This window comes from Myotis nattereri (assembly GCF_964212035.1).
Source record: "Myotis nattereri genome assembly, chromosome: 2".
Classification (NCBI taxonomy): domain Eukaryota; kingdom Metazoa; phylum Chordata; class Mammalia; order Chiroptera; family Vespertilionidae; genus Myotis; species Myotis nattereri.
Window position 1 is genome coordinate 64,150,748 of NC_138076.1, and position 24,873 is coordinate 64,175,620.

A 24,873-nucleotide genomic window follows, 5' to 3' on the forward strand; every position below is an offset into this window, starting at 1 on the left:
GAATGCAAGAATACGTGGAAAAACAAGTCAATCTCTCTCTCTCTCTCTCTCTCTCTCTCTCTCTCTCTCTCTCTCTCTCTCTCTCTCTTTTTAAGAACTCTCCACAGAATTCTGAGGCTGTAATTCCATTGTAACAAACAATCAAACAAACCCAGAGTACTCATGTTACCAACTTAGAAAGACTAAGATGACTCTGGTGCTGCCACTCTTTAAAAGGGTTTTATTTTTTTCTTTCTTCCTCTATCTACATGGGCTAAAAATTGTAGAAGAACTGCACGAAGCTAATACATGTTACATACATGAGCAGGAAAGTGCATAATGTCCTCAATAGGCACATTAGAATTATAGTTGTTACTGTCGTGATAAGGAAGACTTCTTTTTCTTTTCATGTTAAACTCAATTTTCAGAGGCCATATGAACATGAAAACAGAATAAAGGAGAGAATCAAGACATGGTCCATCTATTTACGAAGGTTTGGGCTCCTCACTTTCACCTTTATGTATTTAGGATGATGTTTAAAAAGTTACTATTTATCATTATTTTAATTTCAACATTTTGCACATTGAAATATATTCAACATTATTATCAATGCGTACTTCCTGATTTAATTTTTAAGAAGTAATACAAGTGAGATTTATTTTATTTTCACTATCCATATGGATTAACTGTTAGGGAATGATTTTTGATTGTCATTGTCAGAAAATATAGGATTATTGAATTGTGTCTGAAAATTATGTTCTCTAGCTACATTCATACATTTGCCCAACTTTTAAAAAAGTTATTCAATTATAAGTATAAGAATATAGTGTACATGTAAATCAACTCTTTATATAACTATGATTATACTCTTCAAACTTTATATGTTTTTTATGCTGTTGTCTAAATGTTACTCAAGGTTGCCATTTCATTAAATTATATGTTATGACTGCTCTCTTTAGAAATGCTAGATTTAGTAGTGATTTCTGCATATCCATCTTATGATTCTGACAAATTACAGCATTTTCTCTTTTTAAAATAAATTTATATTTTACTTCATATACAATACCATATTTACAACAGAAGGTGCATGATTATCTTTAATAATATTTGCATTTAATAATTTCAAATTATCTGTGCTAAGCCTGGTAGGTGCAGAACTAAAGCCTCACTCACCTACACAGAAATACCTCTTGTTCTCATAAACCATCTTCACCATAAACTATGTTGCTACATTTTTACTCCCATGAAAAACCTCTTGGTATATTTTAAGTCAATTGTATCCTTTCACAAACAGTGGCCATCATGTTGTATAAGTAGTGGATCCAAATAATGGCAAATGCTTATACATATTTCTAAATTTGGGTGAATGATTAATAAAATATACCTTCGACCAATGTGGTACAAAAGTATATTTTTAGATATGAATATAAAATTTCATCTGACATTAACCAGAGATCACGTAGTGTTTGCATTTCACATAGTTTTAAAACTATCTTGATGCTTTTCAGTGATACTGTAAGAAAATTTCAAAAACAAAAATTTAAATAGCTCTTAAGACTATAGAATTATTTTATGAATAATGTTGTTTAGACTATTAGTCACACTGGCCCTTTAAAGGCCAATCACACATAATCAGCTATTCCTTGACCATTCAAATAGAAATCTAAGGACGTTTTCAGTTCAACAGTTGCATTGCAATGTGAAATGAGGTGTATCGACAGAAATAACCCTTTTCATTTTACCTAATGCCAGGAAATAAAAGCTTTAGCTAATAATAACCCATCCTTACATTAGAAACATAATTCTAGTAACAGAAAAATCAGAAATAGCTGACCACATACCATTCATCATGAAATGTCAGCCATCAGTTCAAGAATAGAACTGAAGTGCCACACTAGTAGATATGAAAGTAGTCTATTGGCAGGCCCTCTTTCTATGAAAAGAAAACAGCAGCGGAGAACTCCCCAGTTCACCCCCTTTAAAATTTCAGCATTGATGTTGGAGTCAGAAATACTAAGCACTCAAAATGGTACTTGATTTCTTCCATTTATAAATTAAAAATAATTTATCTGACATGTATATTCAAAACTAGGCAGACTAAGATATATTAAAAGAAGCTTCAGTACCCAAACATAAAAAGGGATATGTTATAAATGATAAGCTAGCCCTGGTGGGGTGGCTCAGTTGCTTGGAGCATATCCAATACACCAAAAGGTTGTGGGTTTGATTTTTCATCAGGGCACATACCTAGGTTTTGGGTTCCATCCCTGTTTGGAGCCTGTGAGAGAGGAAGGGAGAGGGAGAGAAACATTTATCTGTTGCTTTCCGTAAGCACCCTGACAGGGGATTAAACCCGAACCTGAGTATGTGCCCTGACAGGGAATCAAACTGACAACCTGCTGGCACACAGGAAGACATTCAACAAACTGAGCTACACCGGCCAGGGTGGTATATATTATGTTAGGTAAAGTTTGTCATTCTTTTATTTGGCATATAGACTTGGAGGATTATCTAAGTTATTATATGTATTGGAAGTTTGGTTATTTTTATTCCTGCTGGCATTCCATTATGTGAATATACAAATACTCGTGCCCCAGTGCCCGGATGCATCCACATTGAAAGGAAATTAATTAGAAGGTGGCCAGTGGGGCAGGACTAGGCGAGAAGGGCCAGACATGCCCTGGAGCAAACCTCCTGCAGTCCCTCCCTGGCCAGCCACACCTTGGGCAGCACCATGGCTCAAAGGGTACCTGTGGAGTGATCAGGGTCCCTCCTGCAGGTGGGGCCCCTCAGCCTGGCCTGCAGGGATCAGGCTGAAACTGACTCTTCAACATCCCCTGAGGGGTCCCAGATTGTGAGAGGGTGGTTCTCAGGTGATGCACCCCAGAATTGGGCTCCCTTCTCTCTGGTTCCGGGTGTGTCACAGGAGAACTACCACTGCCAAGTCACTGCAGCTTGGCAGCTCATGCGTGGAGCATTTGCCCCCTGGTGGTCAGTGTGTGTCATACCTACCAGATGGTAGGACAGTCGCTTAGCCTTTTATATATATATATATATATATATATATATATATATATATATATATATATACTAGTGGCCTGGTGCACAAAAATTTGTTCACTCAGGGCGGGGGGAGGTGAGTGTCCTTCAGCCCAGCCTGCATCCTCTCCAATCTGGGACCCCTGGAAGGATGTCCTACTGCCAGTTTACAGGGATCAGGCCTAAACTGGCAGTCGGACATCCCTCTCACAATCTGGGACTGCTGGCTCCTAACCACTCATCTGTCTGCCTGCCTGATTGCCCCTAACCATTCTGCCTGCCAGCCTTCTTGCCCCCAACTTCCCCCCGCTGCCAGCCTACTCGCCCCCAAATGCCCCCCCACCAGCCTGATCACCCCCAACTGCTCCCCGTACCAGTTTGCTCACCCCCAACTACCCCCCTGCCAGCCTGCTCACCCCTAACTGCCCCCCTACTGGCCTGCTCACTCCAAATGGCTCCATCTTCTATTCCATTTGTGTCCTTTCCACCCCTAAGTTAATGCCGTGTCCTTAATATGTAGTTATGAGATGTCTCTGTGACTGAGTGGGAAACCTTTCACGTTTCTCTTTCCTTTCCTTTCATCTCAGGATAACTGAGCTCTGCGGTTTGTGTGGGACCAAAGGCCCTGGGAATACAATGCTGAGCCCTCTGAACTCATTTTATTCTTTACTAGGGGCCCGGTGCACGAAATTCGTGCACTGGGTGTGTGTGTGGGGGGGAGTGTCCCTCAGCCCAGCCTGCCCCCTCTCACATACTGGGAGCCCTCAGGTGTTGACCCCCATCACCCTCCAATCGCAGGATTGGCCCCTTACCCAGGCCTGATGCCTCTGACAGAGGCGTCAGGCCCGGACAGGCGACCCTCATTTCCCCCCATCACTGGTTCTTTCCCCAGCCCAGGCCTGATGCCTCTGGCCCAGGCGTCAGGCCTGGGCAGGGGACCCCCAAACCCCTCCGATTGCTGGCTCTGCCCCTTTCCCAGGCCTGATGCCTTGGCCAGAGGCGTAGACCCCCATCACCCTCCGATCGCCTGATCAGCCCCTTGCCCAGGGTTGGCGGCGTGAGTGGGGCGGACACCGCAGCCGCCCCGCCGGCTCGCATCCAGGTCTGTTGGCCAGATCGGGTCCGGGCAACCGCTGGCACTCACGCCCCCAACCCGCTCTGGTTGGCGGTGTGAGTAGGGCAAACACCGCAGCCGCCCCGCCGGCCTGTGTCCTGGTCAGTCAGCGGGATCTGGTCCCCAGGTACCGCCCGCACTCACGCCCCAAACGAGGGTTGGCGGCGTGAGTGCGGGCGGACGCCGCAGCCGCCCCGCCGGCTCGCGTCCGGGTCTGCCGGCCGGATCGGGTCCGGGCAACCGCTGGCACTCACGCCCCCAACCCGCTCTCTGATGGTGCTGTACCATCCTGCCTGCGATATGCAAATTAGCCGCCATCTTTTTTGGCAGCTAACTGCCAATCTTAGTTGGCAGTTAATTTGCATATCTCACTGATTAGCCAATGAAAAAGGTATCGTTCGTAAGCCAATTACCATTTTTCTCTTTTATTAGTATAGGATTGTATTATTTGATTCCTGGGGCTGAATTAAACATGCAAACAGAAGAAAATATACCCTTAGATATAGAATCTGAGTCATTACCTGGAGATTTCTGTAAGAGTTGACACTGAGGCATGAGACACATGTGTTTATTGGTCAGTTTCCTCAACTATGGAACAAAGGTTGATCCTGCCCCTCGGATCCTTTGGAGGTTGGATATGATGAATCCAGAAGGATTAACTGGCAGCTCGGAGAGTAAGATCAGAAGTCAACAGACACTTGTTTCCTTTACCCAGACAGAGTTAAAAAAAAACGCAACTGCTTTTATCATATCAGCAGCGAGGGCCATGCCTGTGGGAGGAGGAGCTGGGAACCAGGGCTTCCTCCTTGCTCCTCCCCTACCCTCCTTCCCTCCATCCCTGCACTGTTCCAGCTGCTATTGCTATGGTGGAACCCCTCAACTCAGGCTCTGGCCCCACCCATGTCACAGGGAGGAGCATGCGCACTTCTTGCAGACACAGAAGCAGCTGGGGAGTAGGGAGGTGGTGGTTTTTCCCCTGAGCAGTCGCTGAAGTCCTTGTTGAAGTCTCCACTCCGGAGCCTGTAAGTCCGAGTGCTGGGAGGCTGCACAGTGGAGGCGCCACATTCCTTTCAGTAGAAACTGAAGATTTATAGGAGCCTGCCAGCTGAGGGGAAGGACCAGGAGGTCTGCCTTGTGCCCGTTCACCAATTCCAGGTCCTGCTTCGCTGATCGCTACCCCCGGGCCACACAAGAGGTGGGGGGGCGGCTGGCAGCACGGCCCAGGCGGCACGATCACCACACCGCCTGAGCCCCACCACCCGGGGTGCACACGGGGGCCTGGATGGCGGCTCGCGCTGTCTCGCCCTTCTTGCAGTATGCAAATTAGCTGCCATCTTTGTTGGCAGTTAATATGCATATTGCTCTGATTGGATGGTGGGTGTAGTGAAAGTATGGTCAATTTGCAACTTTGTCTTTTATTAGATAGGATATATATATATATATATTTGTATTTGATTATCCATTACCTTCTTGAGGGACCTGGGAGCTATTTTTCATATTGAGGCATGTAAATAAAGTTTCTATGAATATTTTTGGTCAAGTATTATTTGTTTATTTGCTTGTTTCTTTGATTTTTTACATGTACTGCATTGCATTTTCTTAGAAACATTTGAATGGGATTGTTTGGCCAAGGGGAGCACATATTTAAAAAAGAAAAAGAAAAAGAAGCAGGCATTTTCCATAGTGCTACTTTCTTTTACTTCTATCAACAATATATGAAGTTTCTATTTCTCTATGTTCTTGCTAATATTTATTGTTGTCCATCTTTTTAAAATTTATTTGTCATTTTTGAGAGAGAGAGAGAGAGAGAGAGATACATTCATTTTTCTGTTTCACTTATTTTTATATTCATTGACTCATTGGTGAGTTCTTATATGCACACTGACCAGGGATAGAACATACAACCTTGTGATATCAAGGACAATATTCTAAGCAATTTAGCTACCTGGCCAGAGCCTGATGTTGTCAATCTTTTAATTTGAGTCATTCTGATTGATATGTTGTGGTAACACATTGTGGTTTGCATTTGAAATTCCTTGATGATTAATCATTTGATTTCTTTTTCATGCATTTTATTGACTACTAGAGGCTTGGTGCACAAAATTTGTGCACAAGGGAGAGGGGGTGTGTGTCCCTCAGCCAAGCCTGCACTCTCTCCAATCTGGTACTGCTAGCTCCCAACTACTCACCTGCCTGCCAGCCTGATCACCCCTTAACCATTCCCCTGCCACCATGATCAACACCTAACTGCTCCCCTGTCTGCTTGATTGCCCTTAACTGACCTCCCCTGCTGGCCTGGTCCCTCCCAACTGGCCTCCCCTGCCGGCCATCTTGTGGCAGCCATCTTGGGTGTTGGAGTGATGGTCAATTTGCATATTACCTCTTTATTATATAGGACTAGAGGCCCGGTGCATAAAAATTTGTGCACTCAGGGGGGAGGGGGGGTCCCTCAGCCCAGCCTGTGTCCTCTCGCAGTCTAGGACCCCTTGGGAGATAATGACCTGCTGGCTTAGGCCTCCTCCTGGGTGGCAGAGGGTAGGCCCAATCCCTAGGTGCAGCTCCTGGTTGGGCTCAGAGCAGGGCCGATTGGGGAGTTGGGGCGCCGCCCCCTGTCATGCACAGAGCAGGGCGGATCGGGAAGTTGCGATGCCACCCTCAGTCACGCTCAGGGTAGGGCTGATTGGGGGGTTGGGGCACCGCTCCCTGTCACACTCAAGGCAGAGTCAATGGGGAGGTTGTGGCGCCACCCCCTGTCATGCACAGAGCAGGGCCCATCAGGGGGTGGGGAGCTCCCCCCTGTCACGCACAGAGTAGGACCGATAGGGGAGTTGGTGCACCACCCCCTATCACTCACAGAGAAGGGCAGATCAGGGGGTTGGGGTGCCGCCCTCTATCACCCACAGAGCAGGGCCGATCAGGGGGTTGGGGTGCTGCCACTGTCACACTCAGGGCAGGGCCGATGGGGAGGTTATGGTTCTACCCCTCACACACAGAGCAGGGTCCGTGTGGGGGGGGAGGTTGGGGTGCCGCCCTCTATCACCCACAGAGCAGGGCTGATCAGGGGGTTGGGGCGCCGCCACTCTCACACTCAGGGCAGGGCTGATGGGGAGGTTATGGCTCTACCCCGTCACACACAGAGCAGAGCCCGTGGGGGGGGGGTGGGGCGCCACACCCCGTCACTCACAGAGCTGCAGGGCGATTAGGGGGTTAGGGAGCTCCCCCCTATCAGGCACAGAGCAGGGCTGATCAGGGGTTAGGGCGCCTTCACCTGTCACTAACAGAGCAGGGCCGATAGGGAGGTTGTGGCCCCGCCCCCTGTCACACACAGAGTCGCAGGGCGATCAGGGGGTTTGGGTGCTGCCCCCTGTCACACTGATCCCGGTGCCGGGAGGCCTCTCAGCTCCGCTGATTCCAGTGCTGGGAGGCATATTACCCTTTTACTATATAGAATAGAGGCCTGGTGCATGGGTGGGGGCTGGCTGGTTTGCCCTGAAGGGTGTCCTGGATCAGGGTGGGGGTCGCCACTGGGGTGCCTGGCCAGTCTGGGTGAGTGGCTGAGGGCTGTTTTCAGGCTGGGACTGAAGCTCCTAACTGATCCTTTTTTTCTTTTACTTTTTATTCTGGGCCAGCTTTAGCTCTGAGGCTCCAGCTCTTAGGCCTCCGCTCCTGAAAGCAGGTATCTGTTTTGTTTAGGTTCTATAATCGAATCTCTGTATCAACTCCAGCTCTGAGATCCCAGCCAGCTGAAAGCTGGTTTCTGGGGTTTTGTTTAGTATCTATATTTGTTACAATATTTGAAACTGCAGGCTCAGAGGCCAGCAAGGCAGGCGGGGAACGTTGCAGTCCTCCATCACTGAAGCAAGCAAGTCTCATGTTAATTTCAAGCTACCTGGCTGCCGGCCGCCATCTTGGCCGGCAGTTAATTTGCATATCTTGCTGATTAGCCAATGGGAAGGGTAGCGGTCGTACGCCAATTACCATGTTTCTCTTTTATTAGATAGGATTGTACATTTTATATTCTGAAGTATATAAGTATTTTACCCAGTTTTTTAAAAAATTTGGTTGTCTACCTTTTTTATTGAGTTGTAGAAGTTAATTATACACTGAGTGGCCAGATTATTATGACCACCTGATGTTTGTACGCAAATTAGCTATAATTTCATGCTGAAGTTGCTAGAGGGCCAGACCATTATAAATAGGGAATCAGATTGTTTACCACAGCAGTAGAAGGGATTTTTTTTCTGAAGATATGGGTAAACAATGTGATTTAACAGCCTTTGAACATGGGATATATTTGAACATGAGTGGCCAGATTATTATGACCACCCCATCAGTACTTCATTGGGCCAGCTTTTGCCTTCAATACTGCAGCGATTCTTGGCATTGACTCCACGAGATGTTGAAGGTGATGTGAGGAATCTGACACTATGCCTGATGAATCTCACTGTCCAGTTCTGTGAGATTTGATGGTTGTGGAACCAGATGCCTGATGGCTCTTTTAACTTCGTCCCACAAATGCTCAATTGGATTGGGATCTGGTGATTGTGGGGGCCACCTAAGCAAGGTAAAGTCTCCCTCATGTTCTTGAAACCACTCCTGCACAATACGAGCTCCGTGGCATGATGCATTGTCTTGTTGGAAGAAGCCATCTCCATTGGATACACCAACATGATAAGATGAACTTGATCAGCAATGATACTTAGGTATGTTGTGTTATTCAGACATTGTTCCACACGAATTAAAGGGCCCAAATCATGCCAGGAAAACATGCCTAAATCCATAACACTGCCCCCACCAGCTTGAAGGGTTGTACTCATGCATGTGGGGTACATGCTTTCATACTGTTTCTGCCAAATTCTCACTCTGCCATCTGCATGATGCAATTGGAAGTGTGATTTATCAGACCACATGACTTTTTTCCAATGCTCAACTGTCCAATCCTTGTGTTCCTGTGTGAATTGGAGATGTTTTATTTTGGTAACTGCAGACAGCAAAGGTATTCAAATAGGCCTTTGGCTTCCATATCCCATATGATTCAGTGTACAGCTAATTTGCCTACAAACATCAGGTGGTTATCATAATATAGCCACTCAATATATATATATATATATATATATATATATATATATATATATATATATATATATATTCCACGTTCAAATGCTGTTAAAATGCCTTGTTTACCCATATCTTCAGAAAAATGTAACTTCTACTGTCATGGTAAACAACCTGCTTCCCTTTTTATAATGGTCTGGCCCTCTATCAACTTCAGCGTGAAATTATAGCTAATTTGCCTACAGACGTCAGGTAGTCATGATAATCTGGCCACTCAGTGTGTGTGTGTGTGTGTGTGTGTGTGTGTGTGTGTGTGTGTATAGTTAAAGAGTAGAAATTTTCACAAGATTGAAGGCTATCTAAAAGCCAGGGTCATGAATTGAAGAGATGACACTAATATCACTTTCAGATGAAATGTAAGAAGGCTTTCATTTTAGAAGCATACTAGGAGGCCAGATTAATTTCCACTAAGAGATGGTAGTGTTCAGAGAAGACTTTTAAAATGTTGAAGAGTATGATGAACACAGATTCAGAGTTAATGGGATGTAGTAGTAGAGTGTGAGATGTAGGCAATGGTGGAGAGCTTGGGTCCAAGGAACAGACACACAGCATACAATAGGATGATGGGTTGTGAGTTAATTTTGATAGGGAGACCTTTGCTTTGGCAATGAGCAGTGTAAATATGTGGGTGAAGCTCAATGGATTCAGTGGAGATAATATCTTAGAACAATGGCTTCACAATTTACATGTTTGTTTCTAACACAGGAGTTATTTGGTGTTTGTTTTATTTTGTTTGTGTGTAGACAAGAGTTTTTCTCTTTTTGTATATGTGTAAGGAAAAGAGGAAAGGATGACTGAGAATAATAAACACTGATGCATAATCATAAAGATTTTGGGGTATTTGGGGTGTTTGCAACTAGTTGTAACAGATATAATCTTAATTGGTTTTTGATATGATTATTGGGGCTGACTGATGATTGCTGCTCTCTTTTTCTCTATACAAGTGGATGTAGTTTTAGATTGAAAAGATGTTGGAGGCGCCCTGGATGGTGTTTCTCAGTTGGTTGTAGTGTTGTTCAGTATACCAAAAAGTGGTAGGTTTGATTCCCGGTCAGGGCACATTTTAGGCTGTGAGTTTCATTTTTTTCTTCCCAGAGGGTAAAATATTGTGATCAAATAGTATAAATACACCACTTTAACTCCAACTCATTGCTCAAAGACTTTGCAAAAACATTTTAGCTATTCTCCCATACTTTGATTTATTTTTAATGCAAAGGGATAGATATGAGTACATAATATCTTCAAGATATAAATTGGGAATAATATTTAGAATTATTTTTCTAAGAAACAGAAATAAATGGAATAGTCTATTTAAATGTCACCAAGTAGTGACTTTTTCTCTACCACTTCTTCAGCAGTATTAGTCTGATAGTGAAAGGGCACTTTAAAGCCATGTAATACCCTAGGAAGTGACATTTGCGTGGAGTGTCAAGTTCTGGGAACTTGCTGTTAATTACTATGCTTTCCAAGATATTTTTAATTTATTATGAATTAGTAGATTTGTGTCAGTATCTTCCTTCCCTACATGATACAATATCATTTCCAACTTATCTCATGCTCTAGCTCCCATCAAATTTCAAAGTGACCTTTTGTTGCACTGGCAGATCTAAGATTATATCAATTATGAATTGCAATGTATTATCAATCATAATGTTACTCATCAGACTGCTTTTCTGCTCTGATCAAATACATCCTCAGAAGTTATAATCCTATATTTGGAAATATGGTATGAAGGATTTTATTCTCCTATCAATGAATGCACATAAATTTTTATTTTTTCTAACATTAATGGGTGAGTTACATGCATGTATCAAGTATAGAATAAATCTTAAAAAGAATATTAGCTAAAGATTTATCATTAAAAAATGTTAGAGGATTAAAAGGTGCAATGCCCTAGCAGAGTTTTAATACATAAATTATTAAAACTCATCATACTTAAAGATATTTACAGTTGAGAGAAAGGCATTTTTTAATTTTATATCTATTCCAGTTAGACTCAATATGATTCTTGGTGTTTTCCAGTATCTCAAAATTGCAGTGAAAACTGTAGTTATTCATTTACTCAGAGGCCAAAGACTTGTTTTCCAAACAAAATTGATCAGTACAACCAGGTGAATGGTTACACGAGGTTGGTTTGGAGGTGAATGTTACATGCTTTTATTTATTTTGTTATTTGTACAGTATTTTCTCTCTAATTCAGTGCTTCTCAAAGTTTGATCTGCATCATTATGTTCCATAGAACTTGATAGTAGACCGAGGACAGGCAACCCCTCCCATCCCAGTACTACGCGTGCCATCTAGGGATTCATAACCAAGTTTAAGAACCACTGTTCTAACAAACTGCCATTTGGCATACCTTCTTCATTTTTTTAATTCAAAGAAACACCATTTCTATTTTCTTCCTCTGTCCCAAGTATTTTCAAATCGATTATGCATTCTTCAAGCAGGAAGCAAGGAAACATCTCCATTCCTCTGTGCTTTGTGTGTTCTACAGGAGCTATGCTAAATTCTTGATTGCAAACGTAACTACTGGGAGTTCACCCCCAACACTTTCTGTTGTCCAGTGCCTTTTTACAGTGACAGACTGCATGGCCATTTTGGTTATTGAAGAGTTATAAAGTAGATGAATTTGGTAAAACTGTAACTTCTTTTTAAATTATGTAAAACGACATTGAAGGCCTAATTTAGATTTCAAGTTAAAGTTTTCTTAAGCAATTTCTTATTTTCTATCTCCTTGCTAACATCTCACCAAGAGGGACCATGGTTTTTCCCAGTGTCTTCCTTCAGAGAATGATCGTTTATGACTGTCACGGGTGTTAAAGTTTGAGGTAGGAGAAAACTCTTCCTCCGTGTCTCCAAATGCTTAGAAAGATGTTGTGTTAGAAATGCACAGTTTTAGTAGGCCTAAATTTATTCCCTAGCAGCTCTGGTTTTCCAAGTTGACTCACTGTCAGCTACAGAGCTCCTTTTTAGCAGTCAGATATCTTACCTCCATCCTTAACCCTCACAGCAACACAGTATCTGAGCTGCAGCCCATGCATCACCGTCATTTTTCTCCATAGTTTTGTGTTATGCTCAGCCATGGCTGCATCCAACTCATTCTGTATTTTTCTGGGCTGCATTTACTAATTTCACATTATACTGGGTAATTCTGTCTCTCTGGAATTCCCTGGTCTCCTTGTTGCAATCTCAAAAACAACAGTGAGTCAACAACTAGGAATCCCATTCAAATACAAAGTGAAAAAGAATGCTTATTGTTCTTATATTAAGGAACCCACATAGCAGACTCAGGCTCTTTGCTGACCTAGATGACTGCTCTTGCCTCAGCCAGCATCATGTGAGTGTTCTGACAATGGGGCCTGGAGAAGAGGTGCAGCTGGGCCACTTGCTGATCTGCATGCTGGTCACACAGAACCGGTAAAAGACACTCACCTATGACCTGGCAATGACACTGGCAGAGCAGTGAGTGGCTGTTTTCATGTATGTTTGAAAGGGCACTCGGGGCAGTTTCTATTTCCTCTGAAATGTCTCTCTGATAACCCACTCAAGATATAGTCTCTGAAAGATCAGAGGCCGAAAACCAGGACTACAGGCCTTCTTAGAGGAGAAGGACCTGCTGGGCTGTCTCGTAAGGGAAGAACAGCAACTCGAGCAGAGGTGGGCACACCTTTTGAGGGGCGGAATAGGAAGGATTGGGGCCTTAGTGCACTTGGCGCACACTGATTGGTGGCTTACGGGATGGCCCATTAGGGCTTAGGGTACTTGGCAGGTGTTGATTGGTGGCTCAATGTATAGTCCATATAAGGTGCCTGGTTAGGTACTCAGGTATTTCTAGGCCGCAGGTTACATCATACTCCACCCACAAGTTGGGGGAAGGGAGGATCTATCAGTCTCCAGTTATGAATATGGCATTGCCTATGACTCTGTGATGGTGTTGACTGAGTCATGCCAGGGATTTCTTTTCTCTAGTATTTTCCTCCTCTAATGTTGCCACCAGTGGCAACGTATGAAATATGATAGGCTTTTTTGTGGGTGGCAAATCAGGGCACAAAAACACTGTGTTTTATATGCCCTTTGGATGTGGTAGCATAGGAGGTGTCCAAAATTTGGATAAGAATGAAGGAGAATGTTATTTGAGAGGCACTGAACCAGCAAAGCTAAGAATATTGAGAGAATTTGAGGTTGAGGCACCTATAACAATATCATGCATTGAACCTAAGGGACAAAACAAGGACAGAAATAAGTGAAAAGGTACCTACAGAAGGCAAGAGTAAGATAAGGACATGCAGAAATGGTTGATGACTTAGTTTGTGAGCCAGCCGAAGTGAATGTGGGAGCACCTGTCTACTTCGTGTCCAGTGGGAGCAGACCGTAGTTCAGAATGTCACGCTAATTTAGACTCTCAATTTTATCCCTTTTCACACATTTTTATCATTACTGATGACTTCAGTTTCTTCTTGTCTACTAAGCCCTTTGCCTTGCATATATTTTAGGTGATTCTCAAAGTAATTAGTTTGGGGGTTTTTTTCTTCTCTTTGACAAACTCTGATTGGATTCATTCAAAGTATTAGTGATGAAAATCAATGTCTTCCCCTTGTGCCCTTCAGTCAATTTTAAACCCACATATCAACATTCAAAGCAAAAAGGATATCCTATATCCATTTTCCCTCATTTTTTTCCCCCTGAGTAACTTCTCTGATAAAATATTTGCTTTTCTCCTTCTCATCTTTAATCTTTTTCTTCGTGAGTAATTTTTTTTTTTTGCATATCTGATAAATGCTCTATCATTTCATCTTTAGTTCTTTACTGCCACAGGGCTTGGTCTTACACATATAAAGACCAAGGTTGAATCACCGGAGACTGATGAAGAATCAAAGAAACAAGAGACCATACCTCCATGGACTTGTCTTCCCCATCAATTGTTTTTACTGCTTTTTATTCTTTTAATTGTATCCTTTTATTAGTATCCTTGTTGCTATTGCTCACAGATCAAAAGTCAGCATCATCCATGTAATTTAACTTTTTGGCTAATGGTTTTACATTAAAAGTTTGTTTGTTTTATGTGTTCATTTTATAAAAAAATAACTTTTTAAAGTGCTAAGCAAAGAAAAAATTCTTAGCCAAACACAAATAACAGAAAAGGATTTTGTTTGGCTCAGTATAATTTGACAGAATGCTAGAATTGGAAAGGTGTTTTTTTTAAAAAAAGTAATTATTCTATAAAGTCTTTCTTGTACAGAAGAATGAAAGTAAGCTAAGATAATGTAAATAGTATGTTTATGGTGGCCAGTGTAAGAATCTATTTCTCCTTATTTTAAGTTTATTGTTTCAGAAAATTAACGCCATTAGTATAAAATATATATTTTAATATTTCATTATAATATAAACACACTTATTTTATATAGATAAATTTAATGAACAAATTTCACATATTGAAGGTAAAGATGAGAAAGCATTATAAACAGTGGAATGCTTGTGTTTCAAAAATAATTTCAGATAATATTAACTGAAAATTAATTTCACTAAGCTTAGCTAAGAATATTGTCACAAGACCCAAGCCTGACTAAAAAATAAATAAATAAAATAATGATGAATGGCTATTTATTGAGCTGAGATGCTAGATATCTAGTAGAGAGAAGCAAGAATCAATGTAAGATAGGTTTATTTAATATCTTCATTATGCTTGAAAATGGTAGGAACAAAAATGACAAAAGATCTTCAGGAATTGATTCATGAGAAAAAGATTAAAATCACATAGTATTTTAGCTTTGCTAAAAAAATGACTTGTGAGTAATGATAAATATTTACAATGACTGAGATTAATTATTTAAGCGGATAAAACTAGATAAAAATGAGCTAATTTGTTTTCTGATTGTTTTTAGTGCGCTGGAACATAATGTATCTTCTCCAGCTCCAAATTGTAGAGAATATCACTACTTTAACACTGGAGACTGTAATAGCAATAAGCATTTACTGAGTTCTTTCTCTGTACTGGGTGTTGTTTTAAATTGCCTTTCATTAATTAACTCAGTCTTCATGATAATCCTCAAATGGGTACTATCCTATCTAATAAAAGAGAAACATGGTAATTGGCATACGACCGCTACCCTTCCCATTGGCTAATCAGCGAGATATGCAAATTAACTGCCAGCCAAGATGGCGGCCGGCAGCCAGGCAGCTTGAAACTAACATGAGGCTTGCTTGCTTCAGTGACGGAGGACTCCAACATTCCCCGCCTGCTGCTGCAGGCCTCTGAGCTGCAACTCTAAGCAACTATGTAACAAATATAGAAGCTAAACAAACCCCAGCTTTAGTCCTCCCGGCTTCAGCCAGCAGGATCGCAACATTGTAAGCAAAGGCCAGAAACCTACTTTCAGCAGCAGAGGCCTAAGAGCTGGAGCCAAGCCTCAAAGCTAAAGCTGGTCCAGAATAAAAAAAAAAAAAAAAGAAAGAAAAAAGGAGCGGATGGGAGCTTCAGTCACCCCCAGCCTGAAAACAGCCCTCAGCCCCTCACCCAGACTGGCCAGGCACCCCAGTGGCGACCCCCGCCCTGAAGGGTGTGTGACCAGCTGCAAACAGCCATCATCCCCTCACCCAGGCTGGCCAGGCACCCTAGTGGGGACCCCCACCCTGATCCAGGACACCCTTCAGGGCAAACCAGCTGGAACCCAGCCGTGCACCAGGCCTCTATCCTATATAATAAAAGGGTAATATGCCTCCCAGCACTGGGATCAGCGGAGTCGCGAGGCCTCCCGGCACCGGGATCAGCATGACAGGGGGCATTGCCCAAACCCCCTGATCGCCCTGTGGCTCTGTGTGTGACAGGGGGCGGAGCCACAACCTCCCTATCCGCCCAGCTCTGTGTGTGACAGGGGAAGGCGCCCCAACCCCCTGATCAGCCCTGCTCTGTTCATGACAGGGTGTGGCGCCCCAACCCCCTGATTGGCCCTGCTCTGTGCGTGACAGGGTACAGAGCCCCAACCCCCCTGATGGGCTCTGCTCTGTGTGTGACAGGGGGCAGTGCCCCAACCCCCTGATTGGTCCTGCTCTGTGCGTGACAGGGGGTGGCGCCGCAACCTCCCCATCGACCCTGCCTTGAGTGTGACAGGGGACGGTGCCCCAACCCCCCAATTGGCCCTACCCTGAGCGTGACTGAGGGTGGCATCACAACCTCCCAATCACCCTGCTCAGTGCATGACATGGGGCGGCGCCCCAACTCCCCAATCGACCTTGCTCTGAGCCCGACCAGGGGCTGCACCTAGGGATTGGGCCTGCCCTCTGCCACCCGGGAGCAGGCCTAAGCCAGCAGGTCGTTATCTCCCGAGGGGTCCCAGACTGCGAGAGGGCACAGGCCGGGCTGAGGGAACCCCCTCCCCCCTGAGTGCACACATTTTTGTGCACCGGGCCTCTAGTCATCTATAATTATAAAGGACACCAAAGTGCAGAATAGTAATATATAGTAATAGTAATATGACATTTCAAAGTTATGACACCTTGAATGAGGTAGAATCAGGACTTAAAATAAGCCAAGTCTACTCCAGAGTGGGGGATGGATAATCAGATTGGAAGATTTTGTGCATTCCATTTACATAACATTTGTTGAACACGTGATACATTCAAAGAACATAAGGAATGACATAGCCTTGTTAGAAAAATAAAATGTCAAATATAAAATGCATATTTCCTTCTATTTAATATTCTTCTTTCAGTTTAACACATTTGATTATTGACCCCTTACTGAGTTCATGATCTTACTAAAACTCCCACTGGCAAAGTCTGTTTTCAGCTAATTGCCATGTTGTATATAAAACTTTAAGTCATGCAAAGGAGGGAATAACAAACAATAAATAGCGCTTTTATTTTGATAACCCATAGTCACTTTTCTCAAATAAATAACCCCTGAACACAGTATCATTTTCTGTGAAGAGATATTTTTGAGTCAGGGTCTTTCTAAGCTTACATATGCTTATAACTTTAATAAACAAAAATAATACATGACTTCCTTAAGTAAATCCTTCTTACTTGGGTCAAGTCTAGAATTGCTTAAACAGTTCAGGCATAGACCCAACTCAGTTCCTTTATAAACCACCTTGGTTATTGGATTTGATACATTTATACACCACAAGTCCTGAGAGAATAGAGTTATGAAATTCTTATAGAATATTATTTTTAATTGACTGTGCCCTCTTAAAAAGAGCATTTTAATTGAGATTTAATAACCTCATAAAAGATAAATCTAGCTGTCATGTAATAAACAGTAATTAATTAGTTAATATCAATTAAATACTAAAAATATTAATTTACTTTTAACGTGTAACTACTGTAATTTGCTATAGCTATCTTATTAAATGCTAATTAAATTCCTAAATATTCTTACAAATTTAATGCATTAATAACAAGAATGTAAGTACATATTTACTGTATCTGCACTTCTGAGTTCATTACATGAAAATGAGATTTATCTCTTTTATAGTAATTAAATATACTTAAGCAAACCTCAGTAACTTTTCCTAACACACACCATAACTGTTTTATTAATTTAAAATTAAATGCTCACTTAAGGTTTTTAATCTACAGCTGCCTCAAACAATTTTCTACAGGCAGAGCAAAGATTATTATATGTTTAATTAAACTTTGGGCTAAAGCTTTCTAAACATGACTTTTTGTTTCTCACTATATCCTATATTAACTTTTTTATAATGTTTATTAACACTTTTATATATGCCATGTTGCTTCCTTTGTCCTATCTTTGTATCTTTGGTTTCCATCCGCTACAGTCTATAAATATTTTCCCTCTGTTTAATCCAGACCAGCAAAATGTTTTCATTCTTTTTCTGTCATTAAAGAGCAGAGCTTTCATTAACATCCTCTTCAGGTATCTTTTATTTTCATTAATTACCACTCCATTGTTAGAGAAACATCCCCATTAGGAAAATAAATAAATAAATAAACAAACAAACAAACAAACAAACAAATAAATAGAAGGAAGGGAGGGAGGAAGGAAGAAAGAAAGGAGAAAAGCGTCCTGTAACATTTGTAAGCAAAAGCGAGTCCAGTTGGAGAGGTTGCAAAAGCAATAAGGCCCTGCCAAGGTTCCAGCTTCAGGACGATTTTTGAAAGACTAAGAGAAAACACAGTCCTTGCACGTATCAGATGATTTAGAATCCGCAGTCCTTCCAGATATGATGGGGGATGTCATAAAGACAAGAGGCTGCTGAGCAGCAAGGAAAGCACATTAGCTATTAACCTTCCCCCAGCCGATCAACTTTATTTTGCAATCTTCCTTCAGAACCATTAGAATACCCTGAAGAAATAACTTTCCAATTAAAAAGGATCTCAGAGAACAAAGCCATTTTATCTCTGACTCCTGGTGTTCTTTATTCCAATAATTTAAATTGGAATTGATTTTTCAATTTAGCCGTTGACTTGCTATGGACACACAGCTGAAAAGGCCGAATGGAATTGCATGGCTGAAATATTTGTCTTTGTGATGCACTTCTCATAAATTCACAGGAGCCCTGTTTTTAAAATGCATTTTTTCCTCTGCTGCCTTTTGCCTTAGACAACAGCTTTTTAGCACAGTGTGGGCAAAATGAGGAAGCATGCCCACCATGACCGGGGGCCTCCTCTCCCAGGCCTCAGAGAGCTCGCGAATTGTTACATCTCCTGGAAAATAAGTAAATTCAATTTCCCTAAATATAGGGATTCTTGAAGCTCACATATTTGTTTCCTAATTTATATTGGAGTTTAATTTCTTGAAAGAGGAAAATACCTGTTTCATTATATTTTACCTCAAGACTATGTTATAATGGAGATGGAACCCGTCTATAATTGCTTTAATTATTGATAGCTAAAAATAATGAGTTTTCAATTAACACTTAATAATTGTGAATTAAATCCTCCAAATGTTAAATTGTGCTTTATTACCCTTTTATATTTTATAATAAAAGCACTAGAAATAGCCAATTATTTAAACACTTGATTAGCAGTCAAAACTTTCTTGTCTATTCTTGTTTTTGGTCGTGTTCTTTCCGTGACCTTATTGAAATGCCATGGTCTTTGTCATCAGCCCCTTCCTGTTTCCTCACCCTGTCACTCCAGCAGGTGTCTCTGCTTTCCTTTGTCTTATAGGCTCAAGTCCTGTCCTGAGATCAGTGCTGATGTGAATAGCAGGTATGGAAGGAAATCCTGAGCTCAAAACATTGTTTCATTTTTATCAAACACCATATTGCTTATTACTCATACACCTTATGGCTTTTGCTATGCATTGTCTTTTCCAGAGTTGGCTAACACACAATCTTAGACCTGTCCTTGAATTTTATTTTACAATATCAAGAGCAAAGAGAACATGGAACCTGCTAGAATGTTAACACCATGATAGCATGACTGTTATAGGTATTTTTACTCACCACTCTATATGTTTATGTTAAAAGAGTGCTTGGCACCTGGTTGGTGCTCAAAATTTGTGGCATGTCTTAATTGTACTGTGATTCCTATATGGCTTATCTTCCCTACAAACAGTTACAAATTATTGCAGAGAGAGAAAATATTCATGGTAAAAATAATAAATGTACTTTTGTAATGACTGTTATAATCAAGTAGATATTAGTTACCACTATAAAAAACATATTTTCCATAGCAATAGGATAAGAGTCTGGCACTGTTTCTTCTCTGTTGGGTACTGCATGGTTTACTCAACTTTTAAACTCAACATGATTAAAATAACAGCACATGGTAGCACTGAGCACATGCCTATGAGAAGTATACATTTCTTGCCAACCAACACCGAGATGCAGAAGAAATGTTTTTTACAGCATTTATTTATTTAACAAATGTATTGTGCCCTGTTAGTTGCTTGGCGCTGCTCTAATACTTTCAGCAAACAACAGAAGCTGCTCTCTTCATGGAGCTTACAGTCTAAGGAAACACCTGAAGAACAAGTGTAATTTAAAAAGTGATACAGTAGGTTAAATAGTTGGTGGGGTAGATTGAAATGTGAATGAGCAAATGGGAACAGGGGGAGCGACTAAAATTTAAAGGAGGCTGGTTAGCAAAGGCTCTTTGAGAATGTATCTGAGCAAAGCCTTGGGGCAAGCCAGGAAGGGAGCCTTATGGATAATCCCTGGCAAGAGCGTTCCAGGAAGAAGGAGCCGATTGCCACAGGCCCTGAGTAAGGAGTGTTCTTGGAAGGCTTGGCGGCAGGAAGCCAGTGTGGCTGGAGCAGAGTGAATGAGCCTGGGAGGAGTTTGTCAGAGAAACTGACGCCAGACCCTGGAGGACCTTGTAAAGCAACTGCAGGGACTTCGGCTTTTATCCTGTGAGAGAACCAGAGAGCTGCTGCCAGCTACTACTGGTCTGGCCCCGCTTTGAGAGCTTGTTTGGAGGTTCTAGCAGGGGAGCGCAGCTACTGGTATAGGCTTGACTGAAGACCAGTCCTCTCCTTGGGGGGGTGGGGTGGGGGGAGGTCGTCCTCTTCGACCTAGCGCACAGCTTCGGGAGGGACCCACATGGATGGGTGAGAGAGGAGGGGGACACCCGCCTAGCCAGCCAGATCAGCCAACCAACCCTGGCGATCAAAGGGGTGACAGATGTCGCAGCCAGATCGCCCTCACATCCATCTGGCCCCACTTTGAATAAAGGAAGTGTTCTCTGCAGTAACACCTGATTACACACATCCCGGCATTTTTAGATTACACATTTATTTATTATTTTTGTAGGGGTGAGGGCTGGGGTGGAGTATGGATTGAGGAATTGCTCAAAAGAAGACTTGTATCTTCATTCTGATCATATGTTTTGCAGAGATCACACCTCTTATTTTCCTGTTTCCTCTTGACATTAAGCATCTATTTTGCTCAATGTGTTCATCACCAAAGATTATGAGAATCTGTTTCCAGACTTCCCTCTCTAGATGATTGGAGGTTAGCACTTGCTTTTTTCATTTATCTGTTTTCAGGGTCTCCACAGTATTTGATGAAATGTCGAGCTTGAGGATTAGCAGAAAAAGGAAGAAGAAAGACAAATTGCATAATTAAAGTACTACTAGCTTATTTTTATAATAACTTTGGGTCTTGCTGCTTATATTGCCATGCTAAATTTTTGTTGTTAAAGTAATTTAGTAAGAAAATTTTGGGGGAGTTTTCCTAATGCAAACAATGATTACTTTCTAAATACTGTTATAGAATTCTCTCAGAAAATCTATTGATATAAGATTTCCCTTACTTCTATAATTTCAGGGAATTTAAATGATGTCTATATGTTTTCAAATTCATTCACTCACATGTAGAGAGGATTTCTATTTTCCTAGCTCTGAGAGAATTCTCCATTCAGTCAATAACAGAGAGTAAATATGAAAATTTCTGCATTCTAATGACAAATCTGTGAAAATGCCAATCTTTAGAATATCTCCTTACTACAAATGACAGATGTGGAAAGCAAGGAAAGAATTTTTTGCCTTCTTCACATTGATATCTGGAATAGAATAAACACTTGTGGGTGCACACACACATACACACACAAACACACACACACTGGAAAAATACAGGCTTTGATTTGCTTATACGGAGACTCATTCCCTTGTCCAACATTCAATAATGTGGATCATCAGTGGGTGTGAGGCTTCTTGCTCATCATGACAACAGCATGGCATAGCATGTCACATACTGACTTTCATGGTATCACAGGTTACAATCTTTCATTTTATTTCATGAGACATTTAACTCTACAAAAAAAAAAAAATAGAGCTTTTAAAAGAAGGTTAAGAGGAACCACACTTCAACCCTGCATTGACAAATTATATATCCACTAGAGCAGGGGTGGGCAAACTTTTTGACTCAAGGGCCACAATGGGTTCTTAACCTGGACCAGAGGGCCAGAACAAAAGCATGGATGGAGTGTTTGTGTGAACTAATATAAATTCAAAGTAAACATCATTACATAAAAGGGTACGGTCTTTTTTTTTCAATAGTTTTATTCATTTCAAACGGGCCGGATTCGGCTCACGGGCCATAGTTTGCCTACGGCTGCACTAGAGGCTGGGTGCATGAAATGTGTGCACTGTTGGGGAGGTCCCTCAGCCTGGCCTGCACCCTCTTGCAGTCTGGGACCCCTCGGGAGATAACGACCTGCTGGCTTAGGCCTGCTCCCGGGTGGCAGAGGGCAGGACCAATCCCTAGGTGCAGCCCCTGGTCGGGCTCAGAGCAGGGCTGATTGGGGAGTTGGGGCACCTCCCCCTGTCATGCACAGAGCAGGGCAGATCGGGAGGTTGCGATGCCACCCTCAGTCACGCTCAGGGTAGGGCCGATTGGGGGGTCAGGGCGCCGCACCCTGTCACACACAGAGCCGCAGGGCGATCAGGGGGTTTGGGCGCTGCCCCCTGTCACGCTGATCCCGGTGCCGGGAGGCCTCTCAGCTATGCTGATCTTAGTGCTGGGATGCCTCACAGCTCTGCTGATCCCAGTGCTGGGAAGCATATTACCCTTTTACTATATAGGATAGAGGCCTGGTGCACAGGTGGGGGCCGGCTGGTTTGCCCTGAAGGGTGTCCTGGATCAGGGTGGGCGTCCCCACTGGGGTGCCTGGCCAGCCTGGGTGAGGGGATGATGGCTGTTTGCAGCTGGTCACACACCCTTCAGGGTGGGGCCCCACTGGGGTGCCTGGCCAGTCTGGGTGAGGGGCTGAGGGCTGATTTCAGGCTGGTGGGTGACTGAAGCTCCCAACTGCTCCTTTTTTACTTTTTTTTTATTCTGAGCCAGCTTTAGCTCTGGCTCCAGCTCTGAGGCCTCTGCTGCTAAAAGCAGGTAACTGGTTTGTTTGGGTTCTATAATCGAAACACTGTATCAACTCCAGCTCTGAGATCCCAGTGGCTGAAAGCAGGTTTCTGGGGTTTTGTTTAGCTTGTATATTTGTAACAATGTTTCAAATGCAAGCTCAGAGGCCGGCAAGGCAGGCGGGGAACGTTGGTTTCCTCTGTCACTGAAGCAAGCAAGCCTCATGTTTGCTTCCAGCTGCCTGCTGCTGGCCGTCATCTTGGCTGGCAGTTAATTTGCATATCTCCCTGATTAGCCAATGGGAAGGGTAGCGGATGTACGCTAATTACCATGTTTCTCTTTTATTAGATAGGATATATTCCCAGATATTGCACACTCCTGGTTCCTTTTACCTTACTACTAACCACTCATCCCTCACCTTGAACATTTGGAGTGACTCAGAGTTTTTTGCTTTTATATTTAGAAGTATTTCCTTGGTGAGCTCATTATGTTTCTGGGACCATACATCATGCTCCCAGTGTAGACTACTCTGCTGAACTGGAGAATTGTATATCTAATTGCCTACTTGCTAATTCTGTGTAATTGGCTAGAAGACTGTCCATTATTAACACAACCAAAATTTAACACTTAACCTATCTATCCAAATTAGGAAATGATAACTCCATACTTCTATTGTTCACACAAATTTGAGTTTTTCTTGAGATTTCTCTCTTCATCAACAATCTATCAGGAAATCATGCTGTTTTTACTTCAAAATATATGTGGGATCCATTTATCACCACCTTAAGGGGTGCCCCTCTGATGCAAGTTATCAACATCTCTCAACTTGACTATCACAATGATCTTCTAATTGGATCACTGTTCATCTCCTGCACTATATTGCCTATTCTCTACACAGCAGCCAGAGCAAGCTTTTTAATGTGTAAGACAGATCAGGCTGCTGTCTGTTCAACACTGCCAAGGGCTTTCCATCCTTTACAGAGGGTAAGGCAAATCCTTAAAATGTCCTCAATATACTCTTGATTATCCTGAGGACAGCCTGCTTTAATATGGTGTAAAATATGAGGAAAATAATGAGGGATAAGCCTAAGCTGTTGCAATGTGCATTTGACTGCTCTTCCTTGCTTTCTTTCTGTGCTCTGATTTTGCCTTCCTTTAAACAGGGCCTTCACTCTGGCTGTTCCCTCTGAGTTGCATGCATATCCCTGACCTGCCTTAATTTACTCTCTCATTTCCTCAAAGACTTTCTCCAGTGTCACTTCATGTAATACCTTCTCTGACTACCTTATTCAAAGTGCACCCCTTTCTCCAAATCTCTATCTACTTCCTTGCTTTATGTTTCTTTATAGCAATTACCACCACTTCACATACTATGGAGTTTATTAACTTACTAGAGGCCTGGTGCACGAAATTCATGTACTCAGGGGGCATGGTTCCTCACCCTGGCCTGCTCCCACCCACTGTCTGGGAGCCCTTGGGGGATGTCTGCTGCCAGTTTAGGCCCGCTCCCCATGGGCCTAAGCCAACAGTCGGATATCCTTAGCTCTGCTGCAGAGGCAAGGAGAGGTTCCTGCCACCACCACTGTGCTCGCCAGCCGTGAGCCTGGCTCAGGACTTCTGGCTGAGCCATGCTCACCGGGGGCAGCTCCTGCATTGAGCATCTGTCCCCTGGTGCATGTCATAGCCACTGGTCATTCCGCCGTTTGGTTGGTTTGCATATTAGCCTTTCATTATATAGGATTGTTTGTCTTATCTCACTAAGTAGAAAATACATAAGAAAAAAGATTTTTATTTGTTTTCTTTGGGGTACAAATTTGTTGAAAAAAGTAAATGATTGAAGCCCTGGCTGGTTTGACACAG